The 7978-nt window shown below is 32.2% G+C and overlaps 1 long non-coding RNA gene across 1 annotated transcript; it reads left to right on the top strand.

Annotated features, from left to right (window-relative positions):
* Positions 1-2288: 2288 nt before the first annotated feature.
* LOC134714138 (uncharacterized) lies at positions 2289-7519 on the top strand. Its single transcript, XR_010106497.1, has 3 exons — positions 2289-2709; positions 6712-6834; positions 7201-7519. It is a non-coding gene; the product is annotated as an uncharacterized LOC134714138 (long non-coding RNA).
* Positions 7520-7978: the final 459 nt, after the last annotated feature.

The raw sequence follows: 7978 nt of genomic DNA on the forward strand, positions 1-7978 counted from the left end.
TACATCTATTTTTCCTATTAGGTCAACAGAAAAAAAGGACATTTACAAAAATGTATGCTTTTTCCAGAGGCAGATTGTGAGCTCAAATGAACGGTGACCACATCTTTTTATTTCTTTTTTCTTTAAAGTATATGATAAAGTTCATTTATAGAAAAATATAGAGAAATCCTATATTAGATAAAAAAAAAAATCAATTTATACCCAGGAGCCCCCTTAAGAACTGTGAATAAACTTTTAGTATACAGATGATATGGAAAAAATAATTTCTTTATCATTGCAAGGATCAAGATCTTTGATTGAAACTACCCATAAATAGTCTTCAATTATATTTCATTTGTTCTAATGGCTTATATACTTGAACATTTCATAATTATTATTTGTAGATCAATATTTGAAGCAAATAAAAAGGAAAGAGTTTCCATCCAATGTTTCACAAAAGAAAGGAAAAGGTATTTTATAACATGTTGACATCTAATCAGTTTCAGAAGCAACAGTAAATAAGACCCAACTATGAATTCATGTGAAAGAAATTTCACCTTTGTAAAACAGTCGAACCATAAATTGCAAAAGAATTTGTCAAACAATTTAGACTGTGTGACTTATAACTATTTTAAGAATAATTTAGTGATGGTCATTTAACATATTTTTCATTTAATGAAGTGTTCTAAATGCACACTTTTTTTTTTATAAATATAGACAAATCTGTAAACATAATTGGCCCGTAGTGCATTTCTTTTACACAATAAATTCAAATTAAAAAAATTGCACCTGCTCTTTCTCAAAAAGATTTTTACAGTGTAGTGTAATACCAGTGAGACAAATAATATCAAAATTATAGTAACTTCTACCAACTCTTAACTCAAAATATTGACAATTCTGTGTTAAGGGGGTGTAAAATTCAGTTTGACAGCTTCAGACGTGATAAAATTTGACCTTTTTGAACTGGACCGAATCACAACTTAACATAAAGATTCAGCACCAAAATTTTGTTAAAATGTGATTACATCCCCCTACTTAGTATTTCATGCAATCAATACCAAGAATTAAATTGGGAAAGTGTATCAGATAAAACATGCAAGTTATACACTGTTTACACTAGGGACTTATGATATTCGTAAACACGAAAACCAAAGGTCGATAATTGTGTCTTTGGACCTACTCCTGTAGATATTTTTGGCTCCATTGCTTTCAAAAATCAAGGATTATTGTAATCATTTTTTTCTCTCTGAAATTTCTCCATATACTTCACTAACAAGAGTTATTCATCTTTAGTTCTATACAGGGTTTCCCCTGGGTTAATTATTTTTTTCGCCACCTCTTTCGCCAAAACAATATATTTTTCGCCACTTCATTATTTTTTTCGCCAAGTAGCATAACTATATTTTTTGTCTAAAATTTACCTTTTTTCTACCCCCCCTTTTTTGTCCTTAAATATAATACCAGTATAGTTCGTAGGGAAAGTTATTTGTAAAAGAAAAATACTGATGTGCCCTTTTGTACTAAGAAGTGGCTTTAACAACAAAAGAAAAGCTTTTATCACATGAAATTGATCCCTCATTTCATGTGTAGTCATAACATTGAAAGGCTACTCTCATTCGAGTGGTTCCCAACCTTTTGGATAGATTTCTTTATAACGACAGTTTTCTTTTTTTGACCATCGTAAATGAAAAGGTTGAGACGTAAAACTATGCTTGCAACAAGCGTGTCACTCAAACGACTTTAAAGTAGTATCCCTGTTCAATTACCTTTATTAAAGTTAAATGATAATTAAAGTTTTAAATCAGAGATTTTTCTTGCTTTTGAACTTTTTTCGTCACAACAACAGCATTCTTTTCTAAACTGTCTTTAACAGGACAGGAGACGTCAAAAAAGTTCTTCAAACACGTGCGTCGCAAAGTGGTATTAAAATAAATTATGTATGTGACATTTAACCATATCATTTTGTCAATTAACACCTTTATTGATTAATCCTTTGTTGTGATAGCTAACATGTAAAAAATACAATCAGCTGATTATTGATTTTCTGTCCAAATCTTAATGAGGTCAAGGTGAATTCCGAGTATTGTCTGATCGGGTAATGTCCGAGAAACTCGAAAAAAGTAAATAAACAAGATGGGGAAAAATAAATCGTTCTATATATTTCTTTCGCCAAATTCTTTAGCAAATGACGAATTTTTATCGCCACAATTATTATTTTTTCGCAAGTTGCGAAATTGGCGACCGCCAGCGGAAACCCTGGTTCTATATTTAATTGATTTTTGAGTATTTTATTTTTCATAGGCAAAAAAACTTCAAGAAAAAGATGTTCTCCAACCAAAGGTATAGAAAGTGAAGGAAATAATAGGAAAAGGAAAAGAGATGTACATACCAGATCTTGAAGACAACATTTGTAATGATAATGATGGCACTATTACTTTCTTTCCTGATGTATTAATGGAAACCATGGCTTGAGAGGAGAAATTATTGATTTCATTAGAATGTATGACCCCAAATAAGTTCTGCCTCGAGTAGGAAATCCTATAAATACAGTGTTCAAATACCATGATGGATCTAGAAGTTTGAGCGATGATCAAAGAGACAGTATTACTCAGTATTTATGTACTTTCCAAGAAATTCGATCATTGTCTCATATAGATAATGCCAGTCTCGTCCAAAGCCTCATTGAGTTTACTATCAAAAGAAAAACAGAAAATGATCTTCATCAGAACAGTATGTATAACATTTGAATAGAGCAAAGCACTCTTCTCAGATTAAATGAGTATTATTTGAGCACTTTATCATGAATGTATAACTCATTTTGTTCTGCGGGGTGGCAGGCTAAAAATCATTTGTGAAAAAAGTTTACCTCATCCATTTCAAAGTTAAATGTTGTTCATCATTTCTGTTCCATAACATGAGAATAAAATTGAGAATGGGAATGGGGAGGGTGGCCCTAGAACACAGTAATTTCGTAGCGCATTTATTTTAGACAATAAATTCAAATTAAAAAAATCGCACCTGCTCTTTCTCAAAAATACTTTTACAGTGTAGTGTACTACCAGTGAGACAAATAATATCAAAATTATAGAAACTTCTACCAGCTCTAACTCAAAATATTGACAATTCTGTGTTAAGGGGGTGTAAAATCAGTTTGACAGCTTCAGATGTGATAAAATTTGACCTTTTAGAACTGGACCAATTCACTACTTAACATAAAGTTTCAGCACCCAAATTTTTTTGACATGTAATTACATTCCCCATTCTTAATATTTCATGCATTTAATATAAAGAAATAAATTGGAAAAGTGTATTAAATAAAACATGCAAGTTATACACTGTTTACACTAGGGACTATATTCGTAGACAACGAAAACCAAAGGACGATAACTGTGTCCTTGGACCTAAAAGGACAGAAAGACTTGACCAATCTTTATAAAACTTTGCATTACCTCAGCTTAGACAATAATGAGATAGTTTGACAAGTTTTATGGCCATATGTCATATATGACAGAAACTATGGTCATTTTAGTATTGACATTTGGATCTTTATTTTTGACGTATAAATTAAATATCTTCAACTGTCAAGATTTTGGCCTAAAAACTTGAAATTTTGCAAAAATTTGCTTTTAAATGCTCTTGAATATTAGATATTAAGTATCAAAACCATCTGCACACTCATTTTATTTATCAGATGTATTGTATTTATTCCAAAGTCAAATTTATATGCGCCTATGCCTGAAAATAGAGATTTTCCAATTCAGGGAAGCCTTATATAAATATTCATTTTTCTCAGCCAATTTGAATTTTTTGAAGTTTTTTAAGCTTAAATTATTCTTTCATATATATTAAATGTACTTTCAATGTATAGAAAAGTTACAAAAAGTATACCACATGAGTAAAAATGGTCTTGGAGCATGTAGTACTGAGAATTATTTAGAGTCAATTGAGGCGGTAGTCCATATTGACATATAAAAATGCACACAGAAGCCATCAGATGTGAAAATGTGTTACTTTTTGTTGATTTCTATGCTAAGGTGTTATGATACAAGAAGTCTAAATATAAAAGGACACTTGTATTTAAATTTTTTGAAAGACAATATGGTCTGAGGGCCAGTTTTTCACTTTTCGATTGAAAACTTGCATTTAGTTTTAGTCTCAATAGGCATAAATTTTGACCACTTACTATCATACAGGAAAAAAAATATGGTAGCCTTTAAAGTAGTAAGGTGTACCGAATATAGTTAAATACTTTTATTAACCGGATTTTTGTGACAAAAATGTCGGTTATTAAATTGGTGATGCTCGGCGGGCGGTCGGTCGGGCGGCAATCAAATGTTGTCCGTGCATTAACTCAAGAACCGTTCAACCAAAGCTTTTAAAATTTTAATATGTTGTTACTGACAACTAAATGAAGGTCAAGTTTAATAATGGCCATTTTGACTTTTACCGTTCAGGAGTTATGGTTCTTGAAAGATTGAAAAATGGCGTTTCCAGTCGTGTCCGTGCATTTACGCATGAACTGTTCTACCAAAGCTTCCCAAATTTTAATATGTTGTTACTGGTGACAAAATGGAGGTCAAGTTCAATAATGACGATTTTGAATTTTACCGTTCAGGAGTTATGGTTCTTGAAAGATTGAAAAATGGCATTTCCAGTCGTGTCCGTGCATTTACGCATGAACTGTTCTACCAAAGCTTCCCAAATTTTAATATGTTGTTACTGGTGACAAAATGGAGGTCAAGTTTAATAATTACGATTTTGAATTTTACCGTTCAGGAGTTATGGTTCTTGAAAGATTGAAAAATGGTGTTTCCAGTGAATCCAGTCGTGTCTGTGCATTTTCTCATGAACCATTCAACCAAAGCTTTTCAAATTTTAATATGTTGTTACTGATGACAAAATAGAGATCAAGTTCAATAATGACGATTTTGACTTTTACTGTTCAGGAGTTATGGTTCTTGAAAGATCGTAAAATGGTGTTTCCATTCACGTTGTTGCATTTACTCACAAACCATTCAATCTTAGCTTTTCAAATTTTAATATGTTGATACTGATGACAAAATAGAGGTCAAATTTGATATTGACAATTTTCACTTTCACCAATCATCAGTAATGGTTCTTGTGATACAAAATGTATTGCCAGGACACAAATAAATGCTAATAAATCCGGTTTGCTGTCGTTGTGACAGCCTCTTGTTACAGATTTAGTGAAATATTTGTGATGGACTACAGATTTGATGTACAAAGCGCTTCACATTTTACATACAGCAATTCGGGCTTTTAACCAGGGCAATGAATACAAAATATGCTGCACTTTTTTCTGTGATAATCTACTTTTCTCTTTATTCAGTTTTCACAAATGGTTAATTTAATTTTGATTTAAGCATAGAAATAAAAATTTCAGTTACAAAAAAGCTGTCAGATAGAAAGTCAGCATGACTCTTAGGCATAAAATGTAAACTGCTTTAAGATGCTTATTATAGCCGTAGAACGCCAAAATGGCACTTTTTAACAGAATTTTGGTAAACCAAAGATGTATATCCTTTACTTTTATTGAGTTTGACAAATTGAAACCAGCAAATCATTCAGGAAAGTTCCCAAAGTACAGAATCCAGATTTCAGGAATCCATCTTTTAGGCCCGAGAACACAGTTATTTTGTAGTGCATTTCTTTTAGACAATAAATTCAAATTAAAAAAATACGCACCTGCTCTTTCTCAAAAATACTTTTACAGTGTAGTGTACTACCAGTGAGACAAATAATATCAAAATTATAGAAACTTCTACCAAATTTAACTCAAAATATTGACAATTCTGTGTTAAGGGGGTGTAAAATTCAGTTTGACAGCTTCAGACATGATAAAATTTGACCTTTTAGAACTGGACCAATTCACTACTTAACATAAAGTTTCAGCACCCAAATTTTTTTGACATGTAATTACATTCCCCATTCTTAATATTTCATGCATTTAATATAAAGAAATAAATTGGAAAAGTGTATTAAATAAAACATGCAAGTTATACTCTGTTTACACTAGTGACTGTATTCGTAGACAACGAAAACCAAAGGACGATAACTGTGTCCTTGGACCAGGTGTCAAAGAGACAACAACCCAACCATAGAAAAAAACAACAGCAGAAGGTCACCAACAGGTCTTCAATGTAGCGAGAAATTCACACACCCGGAGGCATCCTTCAGCTGGCCCCTAAACAAATATATTCTTCCTCCATGTTCCATAACATAAGAACCATTCTTCCAGGTAAAAATTTTGATATGGTCATCGACTCCTGATCGAAATGGAGATTATATTGATTTTTGTCTATTGTGCTGCTTATGACCTATGATCCTTGCATACTTTTTACAATTGACAATAACAAATGTAAGTATTAACTGTTTGGGTCCATTTAAACAGACTACATTGACCCTCTGAGGCAGATTTAGGGGGGGGGGGGCCCACCTCCCCCCCTTTTCTGGAAAAAACTTGGTTGCTTATATAGTGAATCACTAAAGCGTGTCTGGAGCGGGCCCCCTCGGCTTAGGTCAGTCAGTGGGCCCCCACTTATGAAAATTTCTGGATCTGCCACTGGCCTGTAATGGTTTACTTTTGTAAATTGTTATTTGGATGGAGAGTTGTCTCATTGGCATTCACACCACATTTTCTTATATCCATTCTGATTAATGTATTTATTTATGTACTTATATAGTTGTTTTCAAATTTTTGTTTTGTTTTAGATGGAAGCCTTTAATAGTGATTTATAGATGCCAACAAAACTAAAAAGAAAAGGGAGACCCAAAAAAGAGGAAAGAACAAACTTGTTCCTTTCTTTAAGAGAACAGTTGATGAAAAAGAAAGAGGTTTGTTTTCTTCACCTATCAATACTAAATTATGTTAGAAATTTGCCAATTGTATTTAAATGTCCATTTTTTTTAAAATCAAGATACTTTGTTCATAGTTAAAACAGACGTAGAAGACGACAAGCAAAAAGTTATAATCACAAACAAGAAGACATCAGGGCTTAATAACAAACTAAAAATAAGGAGATGTAGTATGATTGCCAGTGAGACAACTATCCACCATTGTTCAAATAAAGTGGATAAAAGCTTTTTGGTTTAATGCTCTTGAAATAGTTGTTGTAAAGATTGTTTACTCTCATTGAACCTCATGTTGCCTTTTGTATATGTATTGTGCATTATGTATAACTTACTTATTTTTTTCTTCAGAAATACTTAATTGGTTAGGTAGTGTAGATAGTCTAATGAAGGCATCAGGAGGGACATTACTGGATGAAGAAGATTTGGTTGGATTATCGGAGGACTCGTTACCTTACTGAAGTTTAGATGATTATGTTGATTTGACAATTGTTCAAAAAAAAATTCACTTCATCTGCATGGTTGTTTTTATTATCTATTGTAAAAGAAAAACAACAAAAGGGTAGATATAATTCTTTGTACATACCGTAATGTTTTTATTACTACAGAAAATGATGATGCTGTTGAATGTGACTTTTCTGTGTTATGGTGGCATACAAGTTGTATTAAATTAAAGAGCAAGCCAAAAAGTTAAGCATAAATATTGCAAATCATGCAGGTAAAACTTAACTTATTATATATATATTAAGTGTCAATATGTGTTTGTAGTTTTGTTTAGGCAGCAATCATTTGATTTTCGCGGGGGGGGGGGGGGGGGGCTATGGATTTTTTTTCTGGACAAGTCGAAAAAAAAAATTTCTTTCAATTTTAGCATTACATATTACATATAGTGGCAGGTGAGGGTGTAACGAACAATTTTTTTTCTCAGGGTAAAAAACAAATCATTTTTTTTCTCCAAAAACTGGAAACAAACTTTTTTTTCCCAAAAAATCCATAGCCCCCCCCCCCCCCCCCCCCGAAAATCAAATGGTTACTGCCTTAACATGTTTAAGTTATTATATAGTATAAGTTTTCTCCAATGTTTTGCAATGAGATAAACTGGGATTTATTGGTAGTTCAGAAGGTAGAA

The sequence above is a fragment of the Mytilus trossulus genome, chromosome 4 (genome assembly GCF_036588685.1).
Source record: "Mytilus trossulus isolate FHL-02 chromosome 4, PNRI_Mtr1.1.1.hap1, whole genome shotgun sequence".
NCBI classification, from domain to species: domain Eukaryota; kingdom Metazoa; phylum Mollusca; class Bivalvia; order Mytilida; family Mytilidae; genus Mytilus; species Mytilus trossulus.